The sequence below is a fragment of the Palaemon carinicauda genome, chromosome 4, assembly GCF_036898095.1.
Source record: "Palaemon carinicauda isolate YSFRI2023 chromosome 4, ASM3689809v2, whole genome shotgun sequence".
Taxonomy (NCBI): domain Eukaryota; kingdom Metazoa; phylum Arthropoda; class Malacostraca; order Decapoda; family Palaemonidae; genus Palaemon; species Palaemon carinicauda.
Genome location: NC_090728.1, coordinates 57459541 through 57486550, shown reverse-complemented (window position 1 = coordinate 57486550; position 27010 = coordinate 57459541). Strand labels below are relative to the sequence as shown.

Below are 27010 nucleotides of genomic sequence, written 5' to 3'. Positions count from 1 at the left end.
AGAAAGCATCTATAACGTTTAAAACTCACAAAAAGACTAAAATTACTGCCAAATCTTTGCTCAGAAAGCATCTATAACGTTTAAAACTCACAAAAAGACTAAAATAACTGCCAGATTGTTGGTCAGAAAGCATCTATAACGTTTAAAACTCACAAAAAGACTAAAATTACTGCAAGATCTTTGCTCAGAAAGCTTCTATAACGTTTAAAACTCACAAAGAGACTAAAATTAATGCCAGATCGTTAGTCAGAAAGCGTCTATAACGTTTAAAACTCATACAGAAGACTAAAATTACTGCAAGATCGTTGGTCAGAAAGCATCTATAACGTTTAAAACTCACAAAAAGACTAAAATTACTGCCAGATCTTTGCTCAGAAAGCTTCTATAACGTTTAAAACTCACAAAAAGACTAAAATTACTGCCAGATCGTTGGTCAGAAAGCGTCTATAACGTTTAAAACTCACAAAAAGACTAAAATTACTGCAAGATCTTTACTCAGAAAGCATCTATAACGTTTAAAACTCACAAAAAGACTAAAATTACTGCAAGATTGTTGGTCAGAAAGCATCTTTAACGTTTAAAACTCACAAAAAGACTAAAATTCCTGCCAGATCGTTGGTCAGAAAGCGTCTATAACGTTTAAAACTCACAAAAAGACTCAAATTACTGCAAGATCGTTGGTCAGAAAGCATCTATAACGTTTAAAACTCACAAAAAGACTAAAATTACTGCAAGATCATTGCTCAGAAAGCTTCTATAACGTTTAAAACTCACAAAAAAGACAAATTACATGCCAGATTGTTGCTCAGAAAGCATCTATAACGTTAAAAACTCATCCAGAAGACTGAAATTACTGCAAGATCGTTGGTCAGAAAGCATCTATAACGTTTAAAACTCACAAAAAGACTAAAATTACTGCAAGATCTTTGCCCAGAAAGCATCTATAATATTTAAAACCCACAAAAAGACTAAAATTACTGCCAGATCTTTGCTCAGAAAGCATCTATAACGTTAAAATCTCACAATAAGACTAAAATTACTGCCAGATCGTTGGTCAGAAAGCTTCTTTAACGTTTAAAACTCACAAAAAAGACAAATTACATGCCAGATTGTTGCTTAGAAAGCATCTATAACGTTAAAAACTCATCCAGAAGACTAAAATTACTGCAAGATCGTTGGTCAGAAAGCATCTATAACGTTTAAAACTCACAAAAAGACTAAAATTACTGCAAGATCTTTGCCCAGAAAGCTTCTATAACGTTTAAAACTCACAAAAAGACTAAAATTACTGCCAGATCGTTGGTCAGAAAGCATCTATAACGTTTAAAACTCACAAAAAGACTAAAATTACTGCAAGATCTTTGCTAAGAAAGCATCTATAACGTTAAAATCTCACAAAAAGACTAAAATTACTGCCAGATCTTTGCCCAGAAAGCATCTATAACGTTTAAAACTCACAAAAAGACTAAAATTACTGCAAGATCTTTGCCCAGAAAGCATCTATAACGTTTAAAACTCACAAAAAGACTAAAATTACTGCAAGATCTTTGCCCAGAAAGCATCTATAACGTTTAAAACTCACAAAAAGACTAAAATTACTGCCAGATCGTTGGTCAGAAAGCATCTATAACGTTTAAAACTCACAAAAAGACTAAAATTACTGCAAGATCTTTGCTAGGAAAGCATCTATAACGTTAAAATCTCACAAAAAGACTAAAATTACTGCAAGATCTTTGCTCAGAAAGCATCTATAACGTTTAAAACTCACAAAAAGACTAAAATTACTGCAAGATCTTTGCCCAGAAAGCATCTATAACGTTTAAAACTCAAAAAAAGACTAAAATTACTGCAAGATCTTTGCCCAGAAAGCATCTATAACGTTTAAAACTCACAAAAATACTAAAATTACTGCAAGATCTTTGCCCAGAAAGCATCTATAACGTTTAAAACTCACAAAAAGACTAAAATTACTGCAAGATCTTTGCCAAGAAAGCATCTATAACGTTTAAAACTCACAAAAAGACTAAAATAACTGCCAGATTGTTGGTCAGAAAGCATCTATAACGTTTAAAACTCACAAAAAGACTAAAATTACTGCAAGATCTTTGCTCAGAAAGCTTCTATAACGTTTAAAACTCACAAAAAGACTAAAATTAATGCCAGATCGTTAGTCAGAAAGCGTCTATAACGTTTAAAACTCACAAAAAGACTAAAATTACTGCAAGATCGTTGGTCAGAGAGCATCTATAACGTTTAAAACTCACAAAAAGACTAAAATTACTGCCAGATCTTTGCTCAGAAAGCATCTATAACGTTTAAAACTCACAAAAAGACTCAAATTACTGCAAGATCGTTGGTCAGAAAGCATCTATAACGTTTAAAACTCACAAAAGACTAAAATTACTGCAAGATCATTGCTCAGAAAGCTTCTATAACGTTTAAAACTCACAAAAAAAGACAAATTACATGCCAGATTGTTGCTCAGAAAGCATCTATAACGTTAAAAACTCGTCCAGAAGACTGAAATTACTGCAAGATCTTTGCTCAGAAAGCATCTATAACGTTTAAAACTCACAAAAAGACTAAAATTACTGCAAGATCTTTGCCCAGAAAGCATCTATAACATTTAAAACCCACAAAAAGACTAAAATTACTGCCAGATCTTTGCTCAGAAAGCATCTATAACGTTTAAAACTCACAAAAAGACTAAAATTACTGCCAGATCGTTGGTCAGAAAGCATCTATAACGTTTAAAACTCACAAAAAGACTAAAATTACTGCAAGATCGTTGGTCAGAAAGCATCTATAACGTTCAAAAACTCACAAAAAGACTAAAATTACTGCCAGATCTTTGCTCAAAGCATCTATAACGTTTAAAACTCACAAAAAGACTAAAATTACTGCCAGATCGTTGGTCAGAAAGCATCTATAACGTTTAAAACTCACAAAAAGACTCAAATTACTGCAAGATCTTTGCCCAGAAAGCATCTATAACGTTAAAATCTCACAAAAAGACTAAAATTACTGCCAGATCGTTGGTCAGAAAGCTTCTTTAACGTTTAAAACTCACAAAAAAGACAAATTACATGCCAGATTGTTGCTTAGAAAGCATCTATAACGTTAAAAACTCATCCAGAAGACTAAAATTACTGCAAGATCATTGGTCAGAAAGCATCTATAACGTTTAAAACTCACAAAAGACTAAAATTACTGCAAGATCTTTGCCCAGAAAGCATCTATAACGTTTAAAACTCACAAAAAGACTAAAATTACTGCCAGATCGTTGGTCAGAAAGCATCTATAACGTTTAAAACTCACAAAAAGACTAAAATTACTGCAAGATCGTTGGTCAAAAAGCATCTATAACGTTAAAAACTCATCCAGAAGACTAAAATTACTGCAAGATCGTTGTTCAGAAAGCATCTATAACGTTTAAAACTCACAAAAGACTAAAATTACTGCAAGATCTTTGCCCAGAAAGCATCTATAACGTTTAAAACTCACAAAAAGACTAAAATTACTGCCAGATCGTTGGTCAGAAAGCATCTATAACGTTTAAAACTCACAAAAAGACTAAAATTACTGCAAGATCTTTGCTAAGAAAGCATCTATAACGTTAAAATCTCACAAAAAGACTAAAATTACTGCCAGATCTTTGCCCAGAAAGCATCTATAACGTTTAAAACTCACAAAAAGACTAAAATTACTGCAAGATCTTTGCCCAGAAAGCATCTATAACGTTTAAAACTCACAAAAAGACTGAAATTACTGCAAGATCGTTGGTCAGAAAGCATCTATAACGTTTAAAACTCACAAAAAGACTAAAATTACTGCAAGATCGTTGGTCAGAAAGCATCTATAACGTTTAAAACTCACAAAAAGACTAAAATTAATGCAAGATCTTTGCTAAGAAAGCATCTATAACGTTAAAACTAACAAAAAGACTAAAATTACTGCAAGATCTTTGCTCAGAAAGCATCTATAACGTTTAAAACTCACAAAAAGACTAAAATTATTGCAAGATCTTTGCCCAGAAAGCATCTATAACGTTTAAAACTCACAAAAAGACTAAAATTACTGCAAGATCTTTGCCCAGAAAGCATCTATAACGTTTAAAACTCACAAAAAGACTAAAATTACTGCAAGATCTTTGCTCAGAAAGCATCTATAACGTTTAAAACTCACAAAAATACTAAAATAACTGCCAGATTGTTGGTCAGAAAGCATCTATAACGTTTAAAACTCACACAAAGACTAAAATTACTGCAAGATCTTTGCTCAGAAAGCTTCTATAACGTTTAAAACTCACAAAAAGACTAAAATTAATGCCAGATCGTTAGTCAGAAAGCGTCTATAACGTTTAAAACTCATCCAGAAGACTAAAATTACTGCAAGATCGTTGGTCAGAAAGCATCTATAACGTTTAAAACTCACAAAAAGACTAAAATTACTGCCAGATCTTTGCTCAGAAAGCTTCTATAACGTTTAAAACTCACAAAAAGACTAAAATTACTGCAAGATCGTTGGTCAGAAAGCGTCTATAACGTTTAAAACTCACAAAAAGACTAAAATTACTGCAAGATCTTTACTCAGAAAGCATCTATAACGTTTAAAACTCACAAAAAGACTAAAATTACTGCAAGATCGTTTGTCAGAAAGCATCTATAACGTTTAAAACTCACAAAAAGACAAAAATTCCTGCCAGATCGTTGGTCAGAAAGCGTCTATAACGTTTAAAACTCACAAAAAGACTCAAATTACTGCAAGATCGTTGGTCAGAAAGCATCTATAACGTTTAAATCTCACAAAAAGACTAAAATTACTGCAAGATCATTGCTCAGAAAGCTTCTATAACGTTTAAAACTCACAAAAAAGACAAATTACATGCCAGATTGTTGCTCAGAAAGCATCTATAACGTTAAAAACTCATCCAGAAGACTAAAATTACTGCAAGATCGTTGGTCAGAAAGCATCTATAACGTTTAAAACTCACAAAAAGACAAAAATTACTGCAAGATCTTTGCTCAGAAAGCATCTATAACGTTTAAAACTCACAAAAAGACTAAAATTACTGCAAGATCTTTACTCAGAAAGCATCTATAACATTTAAAACTCACAAAAAGACTAAAATTACTGCCAGATCTTTGCTCAGAAAGCGTCTATAACGTTTAAAACTCACAAAAAGACTAAAATTACTGCCAGATCGTTGGTCAGAAAGCATCTATAACGTTTAAAACTCACAAAAAGACTAAAATTACTGCCAGATTGTTGGTCAGAAAGCATCTATAACGTTTAAAAACTCACAAAAAGACTAAAATTACTGCCAGATCTTTGCTCAGAAAGCATCTATAACGTTTAAAACTCACAAAAAGACTAAAATTACTGCCAGATCGTTGGTCAGAAAGCATCTATAACGTTTAAAACTCACAAAAAGACTAAAATTACTGCAAGATCTTTGCCCAGAAAGCATCTATTACGTTAAAATCTCACAAAAAGACTAAAATTACTGCCAGATCGTTGGTCAGAAAGCGTCTATAACTTTTAAAACTCATCCAGAAGACTAAAATTACTGCAAGATCGTTGGTCAGAAAGCATCTATAACGTTTAAAACTCACAAAAAGACTAAAATTACTGCCAGATCTTTGCTCAGAAAGCATCTATTACGTTTAAAACTCACAAAAAGACTAAAATTACTGCCAGATCTTTGCTCAGAAAGCATCTATTACGTTTAAAACTCACAAAAAGACTAAAATTACTGCCAGATCATTGGTCAGAAAGCATCTATAACGTTTAAAACTCACAAAAAGACTAAAATTACTGCAAGATCTTTGCTCAGAAAGCATCTATAACATTTAAAACTCACAAAAAGACTAAAATTACTGCAAGATCTTTGCTCAGAAAGCATCTATAACTTTTAAAACTCACAAAAAGACTAAAATTACTGCCAGATCTTTGCTCAGAAAGCATCTATAACGTTTAAAACTCACAAAAAGACTCAAATTACTGCAAGATCTTTGCTCAGAAAGCATCTATAACGTTTAAATATCACAAAAAGACTAAAATTACTGCCAGATCGTTGTTCAGAAAGCGTCTATAACGTTTAAAACTCACAAAAAGACTAAAATTACTGCCAGATCTTTGCTCAGAAAGCATCTATAATGTTTAAAACTCACAAAAAGACTAAAATTACTGCCAGATCGTTGCTCAGAAAGCATCTATAGCGTTTAAAACTCACAAAAAGACTAAAATTACTGCCAGATCTTTGCTCAGAAAGCATCTATAACGTTTAAAACTCACAAAAAGACTAAAATTACTGTCAGTTCTTTGCTCAGAAAGCATATATAACGTTTAAAACTCACAAAAAGACTAAAATTACTGCAAGATCTTTGCTCAGAAAGCATCTATAACGTTTAAAACTCACAAAAAGACTAAAATTACTGCCAGATCGTTGGTCAGAAAGCATCTATAACGTTTAAAACTCACAAAAAGACTAAAATTACTGCAACATCTTTGCTCAGAAAGCATCTATAACGTTTAAAACTCACAAATAGACTAAAATTACTGCAAGATCTTTGCTCAGAAAGCATCTATAACGTTTAAAACTCACAAATAGACTAAAATTACTGCCAGATCGTTGGTCAGAAAGCATCTATAACCTTTAAAACTCATCCAGAAGACTAAAATTACTGCCAGGAAACTTCTATTTGATGAGATTATAACAAAAAGTCATATCGTTTTTCGTAGCTCTTCTTTCATGACAATTAATAGAAACAAGCACACACGCGTTCAATTAAGTATTTATAAAATTATATGATTATGTGATCTAAATGAATAACTTATATCTTTTATAAAAAAAAAAAAATCACTAGTTTGCTAGGCAGCGTTCTTAGATAAGGGTGGGAAAGAGGTTAACTAGCTTCAAATGGAAATGAGGGTATCAATTAGTATGTACAAAATTGTCTAGGAATCATAAGGAACATTTCAAGTAACTGAAGGAGTAACATTTAGAATGTTAGAAAACTCGAGACTTTTAAATATGGAAGTAATTGCTTAATATCAATTAATGAATTAGTATATCAACTATTCTTTTTTTTTATCAAATTAACTTATATAAATTGGTAAAATGTTTAATTTACAAAGGATCTAATAAAATGTTAAATTCCAGTATTCAACTATTTTGTTTATGTAACCTTCATGTGCACAAAAACTCTCAACCTTTAAAATTCCTACGCACTTCTACTTTAAGAATTTGAACAGAAACTGTAACCTAGCCGAGGGTAAATTTATGAAAATAAAAACTTATGGAAAATTTGAACGTATCTTTAAACTGATGTTAAATATCACAGCCTCCATCCCTGTCATCAGCTTTGATTTAGATATGAAGAATTTAATCTTGTGCCATCAACGTTCCTTTAGTTTCCATCTCCTTGTATTAGTAGGCGAATCGGAATGCCCACTAGAAAGTTTGTTTACTGGCTTCGGCTTCTGGATTTCAAATGTGCAGGTAAATAAACGCATCTGAAAGAAAAGTAAAATAATTTTACTCCAAATATTTTTCACCTTCAATTTCATAATTAATTTAATACAGTGTCACACGTTTTAGAATTATCCATTAGAATAACTGGCATATTCAACTTCATCTTCAGAAATCAGTATAACGAGACATTTTTTTAACCTTAAACTTGACCCTGCTGGGATGTTCTTAAAAACATCTGAAGGAAGAAGAGTGCTTATTACCAGAGTTTGTGAAAAAAAACAACAACAACAAGACAAAGTTCAGCATGGATAAATTATCTGAAACTATAGTAGAAACCCTATATTATATGATATTGGTAATTTCATAGCAACCCATTTATTTATATAGTAGTTTATGAGTACTTTTCTTGATAAGGTTACCAGTATCATATTAGCATTGGTAATATTGTATTTGAAACATTAAGTGAACAAGATTAAAATATCACAATTATATAGGTAAATACATAATTATATTTTTCCTGGTAAAGTCTTGAGCGTAAATATGAAAAATGTAGGATATTACAATCTTTTCAAATAAGCGAGGATGCAGATTTGGTCTCGTATGAGACCAAACATTGCTAGCAGGCGTGAACACCATTACCACATACAGAAGCATATTTCCAGGAGGGAAAGGTTCCTGAAGCGAAACTCTTACTTCACTCATGCGTCGAGAACACTTTCCCAAGAAAATACGTTCCCAGTAAGTACTAATGAATCTTTCAACGTTCTTTGAAGTGATGTGGGGTAGTAGGGGGACGAGGGAAGCAGCTAAAGTCCTAACCAGTACTGTGTATTAAATCATATTTTTGGGAACCAGGGAAACATAACCACCTGCCTCTCATGAGAGGCCAGAACGTACTAAGGTCAATTCTTTTTAGTGAGGCAGATTTGCACCGACTCGCAGGGGTGCCCTTTTAGCTCGGAAAAGTTTCCTGATCGCTGATTGGTTGGGCAAGATAATTCTAACCAATCAGATAGCAGAAAACTTTTCCGAGCTAAAAGGGCACCGCTGCGAGTCAGTGCAAATGCACCTCATTTAGAAAAATTGAGTATAGTTATCCCACGAGACATCCAAATGATTGAAGACATTAAGGCTTTCAAGAGGAAACTGAAGATCATCTTAATTCATCAGTCATACAACAGTGACGATTTAACAGTAAACGAACAATACGCGATATAAAACGTTAAATACTCTGAACGAACAAGGTAAAACGACGGAGGTCCTGTATAGAGTGAGGTTCCCCTACTGTATGGGACCGGAAGAGCAGCCGTCAAAGAAGAAAGTCAAAGAAGTGGATCCATTTACAGTAAATACCGATGATTCTCTCGACATACTTCAAAACCCTGGCTTGACCAAAGTGCCCTAGGAATATCCTGCCACCAGCAGTTCTTGGGCTTAATATCATATGAATCCTAACGTTAGTAGCCTCCACCTTGTACCAGAACACCCTCCTGGGGATGTTCGGATTTTCCTTACAAAACCTTGTAAAGAAATCGGTCTCTCATGAGACTCGGTTCAATCAGTCAATGTCTCATGAGAGACTGTCCAATAGGTCAATGTCTCATTACATTAGGTCCAATCAGTCAATGCCTCATGAGACTTGGGTCAATAGGTCAATGTCTCATGACATTAGGTCCAATCAGTCAATGCCTCATGAGACTTGGTTCAATAGGTCAATGTCTCATGACATTAGGTCCAATCAGTCAATGCCTCATGAGACTTGGTTCAATAGGTCAATGTCTCATGACATTAGGTCCAATCAGTCAATGTCTCATGACATTAGGTCCAATCAGTCAATGCCTCATGAGACTTGGTTCAATAGGTCAATATCTCATGACATTAGGTCCAATCAGTCAATGCCTCATGAGACTTGGTTCAATAGGTCAATGTGTCATGAGATTAGGTCCAATCAGTCAATGCCTCATGAGACTTGGTTCAATAGGTCAATGTCTCATGACATTAGGTCCAATCAGTCAATGCCTCATGAGACTTGGTTCAATAGGTCAATGTCTCATGACATTAGGTCCAATCAGTCAATGTCTCATGACATTAGGTCCAATCAGTCAATGCCTCATGAGACTTGGTTCAATAGGTCAATATCTCATGACATTAGGTCCAATCAGTCAATGCCTCATGAGACTTGGTTCAATAGGTCAATGTGTCATGAGATTAGGTCCAATCAGTCAATGCCTCATGAGACTTGGTTCAATAGGTCAATATCTCATGACATTAGGTCCAATCAGTCAATGCCTCATGAGACTTGGTTCAATAGGTCAATGTCTCATGACATTAGGTCCAATCAGTCAATGCCTCATGAGACTTGGTTCAATAGGTCAATGTGTCATGAGATTAGGTCCAATCAGTCAATACTTCGTGAGACTTGGTCCTATTGGAAAATGTTTCATGAGACTTGGTGTAATTGAAAAATGTGTCATGAGACTGTCCAATCAGTCAATGTCTCATGAGACACTGTCCAATCGGTCAATGTCTCATGAGACTCTGTCCAATCGGTCAATGTCTTATGAGACACTGTCCAATCGGTTAATGTCTCATGAGACACTGTCCAATCGGTCAATGTCTCGTGAGACTTGGTCCAATCGGTCAATGTCTCGTGAGACTAGGTTCAATCGGTCAATGTCTCGTGTGACTTGGTCCAATTGGTCAATGTCACATGAGAGACTGTCCAATCGGTCAATGTCACATGAGAGACTGTCCAATCGGTCAATGTCTCATGAGACTCGGTTCAATTGGTCAATGTCTCATGAGTCTTGGTCCAATTGGTCAATGTCTCATGAGACTTGGTCTAATCGGTCAATGTCTCATGAGACTTGGTCTAATCGGTCAATGTCTCATGAGACTCGGTCCAATCAGTCAATGTCTCATGAGACTTGGTCCAATCAGTCAATGTCTCATGAGACTTGGTCCAATCGGTGAATGCCTCACGAGACTTGATCCAATCACCAATGTCTCAAGAGAGACAGTCCAATTGGTCAATGTCTCATGAGACTCATCAAATTGGTCAATGTTTCACGAGACTTGGTTCAATCGGTCAATGTCTCATGAGACTTGGTCCAATCGGTCAATGTCTCATGAGACTTAGTCCAATCAGTGAATGCCTCATGAGACTTGGTCCAATCAGCCATTGTCTCATGAGACTCAGTCCAATCGGCCAATGTCTCATAAGACTCAGTCCAATCGATCAAAGTCTCATGAGACTCGGTCCAATCCTCATGAGACTCGGTCCAATCGGTCCATGTCTCATGAGACTCCGTCCAATCGGTCAATGTCTCATGAGACTCGGTCAAATCAGTCAATGTCTCATGAGACTCGGTCAAATCAGTCAATGTCTCATGAGACTTGGTCCAATTGGTCGTCCTGTACTTTAGCTACTACGTCTTTCTTTTCTTCAGAGTGGCAGGTGTCACATCTGAACGCTTAGCAACAGGTGAGGAAGATGATACAGGAAAAGATGGGGTGATCCAGGATTGTGGAAAATGATAATGCCCTTCATTAACACCACCCATGGTCATGATCTGTATCAGAGGGGAAAAGAAAGTGCCGAAACTTCCTCCCGTATGAATGGTAGCATGCATGCAATGTGAAATCTTGACGATAGTAAGGGTGTTCCAAGTAGTAAGAGGAAATCACTTGTTCTTACTTATATACAACGATGAGTGGGGTGGTTCCATGTTCTACTCTGGTCTCAATCCAAGGGGGGGGGGGGGAATGTAATGTAGACCGGCCTTAGAGCATAAAAAAATCTCGATATATCGTCATAGAACTCTGAGAAGAAGCAGGGAACAAGTGCCTGTGACTTGAATGTTAAAATTGCCGAAACGTAAGCTAGAGGAGTCTAAGATTGTGGTGTCCTAATATGTGGCATCATATCACATGGAGACTGATGGTGTGGAGACTGAGCATATGAAGACCGACAAGCACGTGGATTCCAGATGCACGCGGATTTCAGGTGCGAGGAGGGTTGGTCAGCAGGTGACCAGTGAGGAAAAGGTCAATAACAAGATTGTCTGTTGATCTCATCACACTCCTTGACAACATCATCATGCTCAGGTTCGTCGATCGTGGTTACCGAGCACGTGGATCAGGTGTGCACGAATCTCAGGTGCACGTGAAACACAAGTGTGTTAAAGAGTTTGTAGATATGGATATCTTGCGTGTGGAGGGCATGCGAGTTAGAGTCTATGTGCATGGAGAATGGTTATGTGAAGATAGTGCACATGAAATTCTTGTGCGTGGAATAATTTTTTGCATGAAACCCTTGCGTGTGGAGAATGGTCTCTGTGACAATGTCAAGATAGTCTGCTTACATTCTAATGCTGCTAGTATTAAGGTGAGTTCATTCACTGTGATCCTTCTGCTGGGCTGACATCTTTGGTGGTGATCTCATCCTCTCCCAGGAACTGTCTTAAGAAGGACGGGATATAGGGTGATGCCCTTTATCCAGATTGAAGGTAAGAGTACTCGTCTCATATGAGACAGAGTTCTGGTAACAGGCATATGAACATTTGAATCACGTAGTATTCAATTCTTTGTACGATCTTTGTATGTACCATCCTCACATTTGTAGGGAGAGGTCATTAGATACATACAGCTAGATTGTTCGATTATTCTAGAGGATGTTTTCTTTTTTGGGTGGAGTAGCAGCATTCAGACGAGGGCACAGTATTTGGTTCAAGATCGAACACAGTTACAGATACAACACTTACCGATGATTCTACCAGTTAAGGAGCAACTCTCTCCATGCACCACTTCCCTCTCTCCTTCAAGAGAGAGAAAGAGAGAGATTGTCCAAGAAGGGGGTGAGAAAATTAGCATCTTTCATCAGGGCGTATGCCCAGCTTCATATGAAAGTAGTGGATAGTGATATTTATTCTCATTATGGGACAACTCACGTCACTTTCTTCTCCCAGTATGAAAAAAAAACACAGGCAAGATGTGTGTGAACACTCATACTGAGTACACAGATACCTCCACATTGTTGAGCGTGGAGTTTTTCTTCTACAGAAAGAGGAGCATTTGGAGTCACGCATATGTGGCCCCTATTAATAGGTTGTCCTGGACATTTTCGATGACTTCAACTTTGCTTTCTTAAGAAGTAGCAGCGAAGACACTTACGGTTACAAAGATGAGGCAGAGGAGAAGGAAGAACTTCTATTTTGCTCTCTACCTTGTCATACAGGCCGATGATGACACAAGGTGGAAAACTACAGAAGTTCTATAAACAGAAAACAATAACCAAATATGTTCATAGCACTTTTCTGAAATTGGAAATTCACTGAGGGGAAGAATAAAGTTGGTGCTCTACCGCTCGGTGGTAAAAAATCCTTCATCCTCTGATGGAGCACATTGATGTTTAAAGATTGGCAATCTTCATAAGATTACATTGTTGGTGTCATCACAGGGCCACACAAGCAAGGGAATAAAAAGCAAACAAGAATTCTGTCCAACAGGAACAGGAGTGTGGATATCATCAGATTTGGCCAAAGACTATCAGCGTTACATTTATTGGGAAACAGCAGCAAATCTTCCTCCTTGATTTCCCTTGCACACTAAAATCTACCAAAAATATGTCTAAAGGAGAAAAGCTAAAGATTGAAACGACCATTTTAGGTCACAAAAAGTATGTCTGTACTAATTTGGGTCTGAAAACAAAGTGGGAGCTCAGCTACCACACTCCAGTTAGCTACAACACCTTAAATTTTATCAGTCTTACTGAGCTTCGCTGAAAGTATACACCTGTTGAAGGACCAAGGCTTGCATTCGTGTAGGAATAAACTGTTGTTGACATTACTTTAATCAAATCTTTGAGTGCAAAGAGTTACTAAGGTAAGGGTAGGTAAAATGATTAAGTATGTAATGAGAGGTCAAGTAAGGTAAAGGTAGGTAAAGGTAGGTAAAGTGAGGTTTGGTAAGGTTAGGGTAGGTAAGATTTGGTAAGGTTAGGGTAGGTAAGATAAGGGTAGATAAAGTGAGATTAGATAAGACAAGGATAGGTAAGGTAATGGTAGGTACAGTAAGGGTATGTAAATTGTGGGTAAGTAAAGTAAGGTTAGGTAAAGTAATGGTAGGCTGGGTATGAGTAGGCAAGGTAAGAATATGTAAGGTAAGATTAGGTAGAGGAGGTAGAATTAGGTACGATAAAGGTAGGTACAATAAAGGTAGGTACGATAAAAGCAGGTAAGGTAAGAGTAGGAAAGATAATGGTAGATACAATGAGCACAAGTAAATTGAGGGTAGCTATAGTAAGGCTAAGTAAGGCAAGGTTAGGTAATACAGTGATGGTTGGCAAGGTATGGGTAGGTATGATAAAGGTAGATGAGGTTAGAATAGTGAAGATAAAGGTAGATGAGGTTAGAATAGGGAAGATAAAGGTAGATGAGGTTAGAATAGGGAAGATAAAGGTAGATGAGGTTAGAATAGGGAAGATAAAGGTAGGTAAAAGGTAGGCAAGATAACGATAGGTAAGGTAAAGGTACTTGAAGTAAGCGTATGCAAATAAGGGCACGTAAGAGTAGGTAAGATAAGGGTACGTTAGGCAAGAGTAGGTAAGATAAGGGTACGTTGGGTAAGAGTAGGTAAGATAGGGGCAGGTAAAGTGAGGTCAGGTAACTACAATATTAACAGGAGAGCTTATTTCGTAACTTTTTATCATTTGGTTCAAGTCAGCTTTATTACCTTTTTGAATAAACTTTCAAACATTCAAAAATGCGCCCTACAAAAATCTGCACTGCTAAGCCTACTCTCAGTGTAGCTCTAATTTAGCACGAAGTTGCAAGATCACGAAACAAATATAGGACTAGGATATAAAATGCACTTCTATCAGCCTAGTTTTACACAAAGAAAGAACACTAGCTGAGAAATCACTTGAGTGTAGCTCTAATTTGGCACGAAGTTGCTAGATCACGAAGCAAATATAGGCCTAGGATATAAAATGCACTTCTATCAGCCTAGTTTTACACCAAGAAAGAACACTAGCTGAAAAATCACTTGAATATCAATTACGTGTATAAGACACACTTCTGTGAGACTAGTTTTACAACATGAAAGAAGACCACGTTCATTGTAAAATCATTTAAATATCAATGAAGTTATTACACATTACCTTCACGGTAATTGGAAACTGGAGTATTGCACAGTGCAGCTCACTATATATAGCGGTTCCTTGTTGCCAAAAAGGAGTAACAAGTGACGGACGGGAGACATTACTTACTTTACTTTGACTTGTTTTTCCGGTCCTATACAGCATGGGAACCCTACTCTCTACAGGACCTCCACACTCATATTCTAATCTTGTTCGTTCTAAGTATTTAACATTTCATATCACGTATTGCTCATTTACTGTTAAATCGTCACTGTCAATGGACTCTAACAAACTTTCGACAACCGCTTACATTCCCAAAACCGTTCCAACAATGTTAACCAACTTTTCCAATTACTTATTCCCCAATTTCAAACATCTTTACCATCCTATTTCATTAAAATATGAACCGACTTGCTGGTATGAACTACAACTAGCAGTATTGAGGTTGATAGTAAAATAAATGGTTGTTATAGAAAGATATAGAAAAAATCTCGAAATATTATAACTCAAATTACTGTGCGTTCCATGAATACCACAAGAATCTCAATTTCTCTCCTCTTGAGAACTTTCTGTATATCTTTTGATAATTTATTCTACTACTATCAACCTCACTAATGCCAGTCCTAGTTCCACAGAGAGAGAGAGAGAGAGAGAGAGAGAGAGAGAGAGAGAGAGAGAGAGAGAGAGAGAGAGAGAGAGAGAGAGAGAGAGAGAGAGAGAGAGAATGTAGGGGTAGTTTTCTTCAGAAAAATATGTCCTTATATCAGTAGCTCACGTGCCTCGGCTCAAAATTCTGTAGGATGCTAAAATAGGTTCTCAAACTTAACGTGGACCCACTGTCCTTTTCCTATAGAGAGAGAGAGAGAGAGAGAGAGAGAGAGAGAGAGAGAGAGAGAGAGAGAGAGAGAGAGAGAGAGAGAGAGAGATATTGGTAGTCTTGTTGAATTAAAAATAGGACTTATGGCACTCTGGGTACTTGCCCTCTGGGTACTTGCCCTAAGTGTAGTAAGATACGTGGAGTTAAGTCAAGTCTGATGTGGACCTCTAAACCGTGAACAACATATGCCTCCTTATTTGATATTATTAACCTTCCTTCATCACCCAACTCCAATAAAGAAAATAAGAATAAGCGCAGTAAGCTTTTGGTCCACCAAAATAAAGTATTTCAACCATATTATAATATATTTCTGATATAAATTCTTAAGGTTGCGTATTCAGTTTTAACTATTAAAACGGAAAATTACATTTCAATGCCCCAAAATAGTGTAATTGATAGATTAAAACACGTACTTTATTTCACCCACCGTTATTGAAGAAAATCTAGCCCCATTCCCTTCAAACTTATGCAAGGATTTATAATAGGTACTTATGGTAAATTTTCTATGGATTGCAACATTGCTGTATTGCTTCCAAATTGTTATATAATGCAGTTTTGTTTGTATGCTTATGTTTACTATCCCAGATTGTTGTAAATTACCCACTAAGGAAAACTTATTCGTTACCCACTGAGGAAAACTTATTCGTTAACCTTTAAGGAAAACTTACTCGTTATCCAATGAGGAAACAGCAGGTTATCCTAGTAAATTTTGCGTGGATTATACTGCCAAAAAACTAGGCAAATTGCAGTTTAGAATGTATATATTTCATATCAGTACCGTAAAATACTGAATTTCAAATACATTTAAAATACTAAATTAAAGTTCTTTTCGTCCCTAAACGTAAGGCTGTTTTGGTAAACTCGCAGATTTCCTTAATATTTCAACCAAACAGCAATAAATTGCAATTTTATAAATAATCCATCGATTTAGAGTTATGATAGCTAACTGTGTCACTGATAATAGCAGCAAGAAATGCCTCCTAATTGGATATAAACATTCAGGTTTTTAAGTTTTTCTCGCTTCTTTTATTTACGGCCTACAACATTCGATTTCGTGGAAGATTCCCTTAAAACACTGAAATAAACTACATCTGCTGAACTTTTAAAATAAACCTCCTAGACTGAACCTTCTTCGCTGACCGCTGCTTGCTAACCAATATTCCCGTTACAGACAACACTGACAATAACCAAAGCAATAGAAACCAGCCGTAACTAGTTTTAACCAAGCAAGTTTAACATGTCTTAACTAATTATCTAATTCAAGGAAAAAAACAGTTTTTGTTCAGCTAAAATTTGTACGGTGCTAGTTACTGATAAATTTTGTACTAATGACAATTGCAATATCATACCTGCAGAATATTTGTACATGGTTTCATCCACAGTTTCATCCTTGCTATTAAGTAAAACTTCCAAACTATAAAAATACAATATTGTATACTTAAGTATTGTTATAGCATCATTGAGAACTACTCCACTTCTTTGAATTGGTTTTTACAATCTATTTTAAAGTTCTTTCCTAAATAGGAGTGTTTCTTAAAATTGAGATATTTTCGTTTCCCATGTATCTTTGGATATTCTCATAGCATTAGGGGAACAATAGCCAGCGTACCACATAGGCTTGGATTTGATTTATGAAATTGGTCTGTACAGCCTAGATATAGGGCTTTTGAGGTGATTCAGAGCCCAAATACAACTGGGGTGGGGGAGGCTGCAGTTTAGTAAAAAGTTAGGAGGCTGAGCAGGCAAAAGGTAATAAAAAAACTAGCACAGCTAGGTCAGAAGAACCCCCCCCCCCCCCCCGAACTTAAAAAATTCCAAAAGTGTAACGCCCAGGTTGCACTGACAACACTTTCCTCCTACCTATAGATATGGGCTAATGTGCCTAGTGCCTCTGTTATGATAATCAAATGTGGGCCTGAACAGCCTTAAAATAGCAAAGCTAAAAGATTTTACTAAATAAATCCCTTTGTGTCAACAAATTTGGAGCTTTTCCTGTGAATGAATTCAGATTGCTATATCAAAAATGCTATTAAAAAGCGAGGACCATCTCTTCTGTTACCTCCATATTAAACCAAGAATCCATTTCTCAATCGCTGACCATTAAGTCAAATATTAAGTAGGATTGTTCGCCTACAGTTACTCAATTCTATATTAAAGCATAAATATCCCAGTCCCAATCGACGCTGTCATCCTCTGTAGACTGCGACTGGGATATCTATGCTGCTGACAACGATGCAGACCCAGCAACACAGCACAGACCAATAAGACCGTGCTAATACTGTAATCTAGACACAGAAGAACCTCTACAGCACTACCTACAGCACTGTCAAGAAACAAGACTACTTCGACAGGATCTCAACCCAAACAATCCTGCAACTGCAATTGTCAAACACATAATCGCAAATGTTGATGCCCTCTCAGCCTTTCTCCGCAGCTACCCTCCACCTAGATAACGTAACAACTGCACCAGTTTGCCATCTTAAAAACCCTTTCAACTTCTCTGCTGAGATCAGAACGATCATTGGCGGCTGAGGGCAATAACTTGTACTCCTTATAAGGAGACAGTTTTGCGCTCCTGTCCTTCCTCTCAACAATGGGAGGGAGTGCAGAGCCGTTGGTGGTTTTTCTGGTTTTCAACACCTCTTCCACTTGCAATCTCTCTTTTCAGTTCAGGTATCCCCTCTATCCATTAATACCCATATGTCTCAAATAATCACTATTACAAGTAAATTTTATTCTAATTTTACAGGTACAGGAATGTTTTATTCCACCCTTTTTCTACCACTTAAGAAGCTACTATTCTTTTCTCTTCAGCTCTCTTGCATAGCTGAAATCTCACACTATACCTCTGTCTAATAACTTAAGCTCAAACCACTATGAAGTTTTTTACTTCACCTATACCAATATCTCCAACTAAAACTCCTCAACTCCTTCCCAAGCTCTCCTACTTATCGGGACTTATTACTATAACTTTTTCTCTAACGATAGACTTGAGCCAATGGGCTCCTGGGAAAGGATATCCCCTACCTACAGTCACCTTCTTCACTCTCCAAACAGGCTTTAATATTGCTTGTTACCATCCTAAACCCAAAACCTAACCCAATATCCGAAAAATAAAAGTTGCAGAATAAACCCCACCCCAATTACCTACCCCAAAAAAATCCTACCAAAACACCTACGGGCTGCAAGATTGCAAGAGCCCGTGTCTGGCCAAAAGGGCCAGACAATCAAAAAAAAAAAAAAAAGAAAAAAAAATATTTCGGCTACTAGATACCTCTACCCTTTAAGGGTAATGTGCAATAAGATCTCTCAAAAGCGAATGGAGCTCAAACTAATATTCAAAACTAAAATAGGAAAAATTTTAAATCTTCAAGAAATCATGAAAAGAACTGCTGCTCAATCAGAATACCAATGCTGAGAGACCTAACAGATTTATATAATCAAGGGGGAATAAACTAATCGAACCATGATTTCCAACATGGATCTTTAGCAGAGCAATATTAATATTCCCAGGCTACAAGATGATGTCGTCAGCCATTGTCCATCAATATACCTACGTTTTTGTTGCTTGAGTACAAATCCTATTTGTTCCTCAGCCCCGTTTAAATGTCAAGCTTTATTTCTATTATTAATCTTGGTAAAGTTTGGTGAGAAGAAAAACCTGGCTTTCTGAGAAGACAAGTAGTAGCAAGATTTAAGCTGCATTAAGGTTGCTCCCAAATTATGTTCAGATTTAATTTACCCTATAGTTAGATTGGTGAAATTAAGACTTCAGAGATTGAAATATCTACCTCGAAGAGTGCTTCATTAGAAAAAAGAAAAAAAAATTACCATAAGGTTAATACCCTTCTGGCTTCACTTCCAGGGACGCGCATGTCTATAAGCGGTCGTTAACCCGTACTTTTAAATCAGCAGAACTACAAATATTTCTTTCAGGTATGGCAAAGCTGCATTTATTCAAATTTCATTACTCTGGCTATATCATTGCTTTAGTTTAGAAGATTGGTAGATTACGGTTACTTAAACTGTGGGTAGATTACAAAACCCTTCAACTGGCTCCTGACACGAGATTGCTACTTGTTACAATCGCTGTACCATTAGTTTAGCTAAATCGGAAGATTCATGGTTACTAACTCTGGGAAGATTAAGAGAAACCAAGTTTTAGACACTTCATTTGGCACATATGAAATACCATTTTATTTTAATAGCCGTACTTCACCAAATTCTATAATTCAGCAACTAGTACAACAGTCCATTCTAATAATGGTTCAGATTTCTTTCCCGACCAGTATGCTCAGGATCTCATTCTACCTGAAATTTTATCTTATCACCGAATCTGATTCAAGAGAATCTATCGTACCTAAAACCTTGATAACAGGTTTCAAGTGTTCATTCTTTTAGTTACCATAAAAAGGTCTTGTCAATTCTCATCTGCACCATTTAATGATAAAGGCAGTGTTCTTGCAACAGAAGGAAAGTGATGAGCAAACTGCTTATTTTCTCATCTGCACCACTGCACCATTTAATGATGAAGGCAGTGTTCTTGCAACAGAAGGAAAATGATAAGGAAAATGATTAGCAAACTGCTTATTTTCTCGTGCAAATACAATGCCTTATAGACATACTTGCAAGTAGAATCTAGCTATGTTAACAGGGACCTGTTAAAATTTAAATTTAACTTTTTTTTAGAAAAGTTTTTATTTAAGTAACAAGCAGGGTATCTTTAGCCAACCCTTCTTAAGTTTTTAGAAGATCGACAAGATTAGCAAACTAACCATATAAGAAAATATACAAACTAACAATATAAGAATATACAAAGTTCCATCCAGTTAATCATAACTTACTCAATAAGGCCATTAGAAAAAAAAATGTTCCTCCAAAATATTTATTAGTCAAGTACAGAGAAAAATCCTAAATTGACGACTGAAGTGTGTTCCCATTCGCCAACGACTGCCGGTGGTGAAAATGCCAACTCGAGGAAGCCTACGATACCTCACAGATCCTGGAAAATTCAAGACTGAATAACTAACCAGTATAATAAAATAAGTCTTTGTTCATTCATCAAAGATATACAAAGAAAATAAAACAGTGCTTGATTAGGCTAATACTACAATCTATTCGTTCATTTCCTTGCCAAAAATAAGATTCTTAAAATAGTTAAACTATAATTTACTAAAACAGAAAGATTACTCTTAATAACCAAGTTGCTCTTAACATTCAGTAGATAGCGAAACAATTTACCGGAAATTCTTTAGCCCAATTATACCACACGCCACAAGCCATAGGAATGTACAGAATTCCGAGGTTTACTTCGAAAGAATACAATGGGTATACAAGGGTAATATAAAACTAAACTACAGACTAATCAAGTGGACAAAATTCACATCACTTCAAATCAAGGTCACTATCCCAATAATGAGGTTTCCTTATATATCTATCGTTCTAAGTCTGAATTAGAACAGTTATCCCTCTGAGTCGGATATAAGTAAAAAAAAAAAAAAAACTTGTGCCCTCCACATTTGTGGGCTAAATTTAGCCGTCAGAGGGATCAAAATATGAGATTTCCAATACTGGCGAGGAATAGCCAGGTATTAAAGATCCTAATCATCAAAACGACTTGCTAATCATCAAAACGACTTGCTAATCATCAAAACGACTTGCTAATCATCAAAACGACTTGCTAATCATCAAAATGACTTCCTAATTATCAAAATTACTTCCTAATTATCAAAATTACTTCCTAATTATCAAAATTACTTCCTAATTATCAAAATTACTTCCTAATTATCAAAATTACTTCCTAATTATCAAAATTACTTCCTAATTATCAAAATTACTTCAAGATAGCGTTCAAATCTTCCTACCTAATTCTGAATTTCATAATTCAAAACTAAAAAAGTTTGTCAGCAACGAACTGCCAGATTCGACCCATAAAACAATATCAGCAACGAACTAAAAATAGAGATTCGACCCAAGGACCATTAAAAAAATGGTAAGATTCACCAGCAATGAACTAAGAACCAATAAAATATAAAAGGATTACAAAAATATTTCCACCAACAACCTATTGAACAGACTTGCCAAAAACTTCTGGAATACTTTAATGGAAACTATACAAAATTTTTATTACTATTCGTGTGGATAAATCATGACCTTTATCAGATTGACGGCCCTAGAAAAAAAAAAAAAAAAGTCAAATCTTAGGCCTACCCTGAGTTGTCAATAGGATAAACATACCCAAAGTGTATGGGAGGAACAAACCATAAAGTACACATTACAATTATGATTCCATTGAAGCTACACATTTATCGAGACTATAAGGGCTTACTTCCCTATAAGAAAAAAAACTGATCCAAAACATCTGCACACGTCACAAAGTACAAACTTAGTTAATTAAAACTTTTATAAAACCTAGTTACTTTTGCCTTATGTTATGATAGGACTGGAAAATCACCAAATTTCCACAACCCAAATGTTTTAATTCAAAAGATTGGACATTTTAAAAGTTAAGTTTTTGGAATATTTTAAAATTACGTCCAATTACTGAATCTTCATTTGAACTTTTATTTTTTCCCCCTTAGAACCAATATGATATTCAATCGATTATATTTGAGCTACACAGCCAGGGCCAGTGTTCTATAGCCATTATGCATATATGCAATTAGGGAGGAAACCAAACAGGTTCGCAATGGAGTAAAAAATGTTTGGTCGCAAGAAGGAAGGTAGCAGGAACTTTGCGGAAGTAGGAACAGAGTCCGTGCAGCAGAGGGTCGCGGGAATACTGCTAAGACTAGTAATGCAAAGAGTACTAAATTTAAAAAATAACAAGTAATTTTGATGGAAAATAAAGTAAAAATAGTTCCAAGCCATATTTCAGTAAAATACAGGCGGCCGTAATTTTACCATGCTTTATCTTATACGGGTTGACTAATGTAAACGCCAATATATGTTTATAAAACTAAAAACCCTGGAATATGTTGCCAGGCATTTACATTTTTATACGACAAATTTTCAATTACATTAAGTGTTCTTACTGACAGCATTACTCCCTCACGGGAATTTGGACCCAGAAAAACTATATGAATGCTAATCTTCACTGAATATATATTTGTTTACAAGAATCCCGATATTAAGTTCTTCGTGATTGAGGAAGAATTGGGATTTTAAACATTAAAAAAACATGAATTAGATGCTCACCTTAGTGATTGAGATTCATATAGTAAGGTCTAACTCTTACTGAAAGGATTTAGAACTATTACAGCGAGATTACACTTTTCCCCCGAAACCAACTAAAATACTTTAAAATTATGCTCCTAAAATGTATTTTGCAGACTATTGCTTAATATATTGGACTATTGATATAGCAAGTCTTCCACTGAAGTTTAAAGTGTGGCTATTACACAATCACTAAGTTTCTAAAGATACATTTTTTTTTTCAATTTGAGTTCGCTATTCATTCAACTGAAAGAAACCATATTGTCCGTATATACATTACCATCTCAAATTTCAATGGGTATTCACACCGGCACTAATTAATTAAAAAAAAAATGTTGAAAGATAAACAAACCGAAAGGTATATCCAATTTTCCCTACCTATTCTTTACCAACATTGAAAATGTTAAGTTTACTGTTGTCTGTAAAAGCAATTAGCCTATTAGACCAAATAGAAAGTTTACTTTCAATTCTCGTCAATTTTCTTTTGTTGCTCTGTTAAAGTTTAATACCAGCTCAAGACTAACTTACACTTAAAATTATAAGATTAAAATTTTAAGTTGATAACTCCTAATGAAGGCATTTTTTGTTTAAATTTAAACCTAAAATCAGTCTTAAGCGTTTAGTGATTTTATTCTTAAATAATTGCGGAACTTTACCTTCTACATCCTTTGATAGAGTTTTGTAATTAATTTTCAGTAAATTAATCTGGCTGAAAATGTATTAACCGTAAATGCGCCATTCTCTTTAAATAACTAAACTTACTATCAATTCACTATTCTAGCTTCACCCTTACATGAATTCCTTTAAACAAGGGTCTTTACTACATTTTTACTAGATACTAAAATTTTAAACTGTACTTGGACAACCAATTTATAGTTAATAAAAGTTTTTCCTTAGATACTAAAAGTCTAAACTGTACTTGGACAACCCATTTATAGTTAATAAAAGTTTTTCCTTAGATACTAAAAGTCTAAACTGTACTTGGACAAACCATTTATAGGTAATACAAGTTTTTCCTTAGATACTAAAATTTTAAACTGTACTTGGACAACCCATTTATAGTTAATATAAGTTTTTCCTTAACTCCTAAACAGGCCTGTATTATATAACTTGTCACTAATAGTTACCTTAACTGATAATGGGGCAGGAGGAGGTTGGTGATTACACCAAATCTTCCATTACTTATGAAAGTACCATTATAATGTCTCACGTGATTAGGTTTGGTGGCAAAAGGTTTTGATACCTGCTACTGGAGGACATCGTTTAGAAGTACACAAGAAAAACAGCAATAATTTCCTAACACTTCCAATAAAGCTTTAACACTGATCTTTGTGTGTGGCCAGATAGTTTCATCAATCAAAATTGGGTAGATGAATCTACAAATATAGGATTTCAAAACCTACACCGTTTTAAAACGGCCATTGGTTTGCACACCTAATGGTAGTATAGGTGTTTCCATCTATGCACCCTCTCCAGTAATTGGAGACTTTTCTAGATCTTGAGGTTTTTAGTAAAGATCTGGCAATGAATACATTGAATTTTATTTCCTAAACTCAAGTGACCAAATTGGTGCTCATAAGATTTCCCCTTACTCTTTTGTACCGATGTTACATAAGAGAAATGAAATATGTAATATTAAAAATTTTAGCTAACGGGAAAACATTTGCTAAAGGTCATTAATTCTCTATGGAAAAAAAAACTATTTGTCTTAAGATTAGCTTCATTATGTTTTCCAGTTTTTATTTATCTTTGAGCTTAATTGCAAAAAAGTTACTTTACTTCGCATAAATGTAAACTGCTATCAAACCAACGAAACAATAGCTTTACAAAAACCTTCAGAAAAAATGTCGACGGTATTTCTTCGAAATATGCCAACCCCTATTAATCAAGTGTCTTAACTATGAAATAACGGTAAGGTAGGGGGGGGGGGGATAAGAGTTTCGACGATCCAACTTGTGCTATTAGAAAAATTAAAGCTTTTAAATTTATCTAAACTACTGTCCCTATAAGAGCCGAGTTTAGCAAGTTCAGCTTAGTCATAGAGCAAATAAATGTAGATATAAAATCTTACCAAATCCGTGAATCCGCTTAGGAACTCTAATCAGTATAGATTCCAATCACTAATCTCTAAAATCCTAAGGTTTTGAAAATTTTGGTGACCAGATTAAACCCCTAAGAAAAAAAAAAAATTGAGGGAATCCTTCGTCTATCTAATACTAACATGGATTTTGGAAAATAAAATTAATAGCACGTTAACAGTATAACAATCAGAATTTTAACTTAAATCACAATCTGCAAGCCAATACCATATCCATGCGGAAGATTTTCACAAAGCTGTCGCTGTCCGAGTGCCACTTTCGTACAGAGTCGTAATCTAGAAGTTCAGTTATCGAAAAGTAGGCTTTACAATATTCGTTCGCGAAATTACTTTAACGAAATAACAAATAATGGCTGAACTGCCGTTACCAATAGATAATGACCGCCATCGTAATATATCTTAGGAACTTCGTAAAACTAGAGGGGTTCTAGAAAATAAAAATCGTCTAATGTACATAAACTTGCAAACATCTAAAACGATTTACACAAACCAGACTATCGCCCATCTTCATAAAAAATCGCAAACCAAATAACCTTGTTATCCAATATTTTACCAAAAAAAAAATGAATTTCAAGAAATAGATATCAATAGTAGTAAACTTAACATCAATTACACACTCTCGATGCCACAAAATTAATTCCACAATGAGTAATACAGTTTCATGCAGGAACTCTTGACTGCATAAAAAAAAGAAAAAGAAAACCACTTACTAGGCAGTATAGCTTCGTTCGTCCGTGTACTCCAACTAAATTACGATGACGCCGATCCGTAAGACGAAGATAGTGGTAACTCTGAAGTGTATAGCCAAGGAAATATTACGGCAGCAGTGGAATGAAGATTACACAGTTTTCTCACAGATTCGACACCTAGATTTTGATGTATCTACTGTAGTTTAACTATCTGAAGTTCCTAGTGTCCATCATCCGAGGGCTCAAACCTAGCCGCTCTCTTTCCATGCCAGGAAGTAGTGGCCATTCTCTATTCCAGAATGGGAATGCAAAACAGTCACCATCTGCTCCGAGAAATATCAAGGATGAGGAGGGGGAACTGAAACAGGGAAAGGCAGAGCCATCTAGGGATAGTGAAAAAAAAGAGCAGAGCCATCTAGGTATTGCGGAAATGAAGCAGTAGAGCTATCTAGGGATTGTGGAAAAAGAGAGCAGAGCCATCTAGGAATTGTGCAAAAGGGAAAGCAGAGCCATCTAGGGATTGTGGAGAAGGAAGAGCAGAGCCATCTAGGCATTGCGAAAATGAAGCAGCGGAGGTATCTAGAGATTCAAGAAAAGAGAGTACAGAGCCATCTAGGTATTGCGGAAATGAAGCAGCAGAGCTATCTAGGAATTGTGGAAAAAGAGAGCAGAGCCATCTAGGAATTGTGGAAAAGAGAGAGAGCAGAGCTATCTAGGGATTGCGGAAAAGAGCAAGCAGAGCCATCTAGTTATCGCTGAATGAACCAGCAAGGGTCACCTAGGCATTGTGGATCTTTCAAACTACCAAAGTTTCTTTAAAATTTGTTTCGTATGGCATGGTGGCTTCATAGATTGCTTTGGTTTATAAAAACAAATATTCTATAGAAAAAAAATACTATACACACCAAGCGTTTAAAATTTCCAAGGTAATGAAACCAGATCTACTCATATATCCATCTTATTTTAATTATAGTAATTACTAATCAATTTACCAGGAACATTAGTAGAATACAATAATTCTTTATTACAATTACCGTATGTTAATGGGCAAACTGGACGGAATGCCAAGTCCATCCCCAGAACTGGCTTATCTATCGAGTTTAGTGACCAGTTCAAGAGAATAGTTAGGATAGGATAGAAATATTTAATTTAGGCCAGAGGCCCTGCTCTGAGAATAGTTCACCCTCGAGTTGTTTGTACAACACTCATTGTTAGGCCATAAATCAATAAATTTTCAGTTAAATGCCAATTTTTCTATAGCTTTACTATTAACCTCAAATTTTAATCACTTCTAACTACGATATAATTTTGCTACTTATCTGTTCCTATTTGGCCATGGTAGTCTGTTAGAACCTTATGGGGAGAAATAAATTCCCTTCTGTCATCACTGTTTAGCAATGTATCTGAACACTCCAGATGACTACTGGTTCTAGGCGTTTACCAATGTATCTGAACACTCCAGATGACTACTGGTTCTAGGCGTTTACCAATGTATCTGAACAATGCAGATAAATAC

The 27010-nt window shown here is 35.6% G+C and overlaps 1 long non-coding RNA gene across 1 annotated transcript; it reads right to left on the bottom strand.

The window, feature by feature from the left end:
• Positions 1 to 20363: 20363 nt before the first annotated feature.
• On the bottom strand, positions 20364 to 26058 carry LOC137639092 (uncharacterized). The gene is made up of 2 exons (XR_011044222.1): positions 25516 to 26058; positions 20364 to 20494 (listed from the first exon to the last, which is right to left on the bottom strand). It is a non-coding gene; the product is annotated as an uncharacterized lncRNA (long non-coding RNA).
• Positions 26059 to 27010: the final 952 nt, after the last annotated feature.